The sequence below is a fragment of the Octopus bimaculoides genome, chromosome 11, assembly GCF_001194135.2.
Source record: "Octopus bimaculoides isolate UCB-OBI-ISO-001 chromosome 11, ASM119413v2, whole genome shotgun sequence".
Taxonomy (NCBI): Eukaryota; Metazoa; Mollusca; class Cephalopoda; order Octopoda; family Octopodidae; genus Octopus; species Octopus bimaculoides.
This window is the reverse complement of record NC_068991.1, coordinates 68,129,316-68,129,526: the sequence shown is the minus strand read 5'-3', so window position 1 is coordinate 68,129,526 and position 211 is coordinate 68,129,316.

Below are 211 nucleotides of genomic sequence, written 5' to 3'. Positions count from 1 at the left end.
ATCCTGAAACCGAATACTTCCGACTGAGCAGACACTGCTAAAGGCAAGCAAGGATCAGGCGGCGGGGATAAACCGAGCGACGGATTTTTTGCTACTTGTCCATGACCAAAACAGTTCTAAATAACTCATTTTGCCAGTTCAATGTGGCATCATGATGGTCATCGGAATTAGTAGTGGTGGTGGTGGTGGTGGTGGTGGTGGTGGTGGTAGT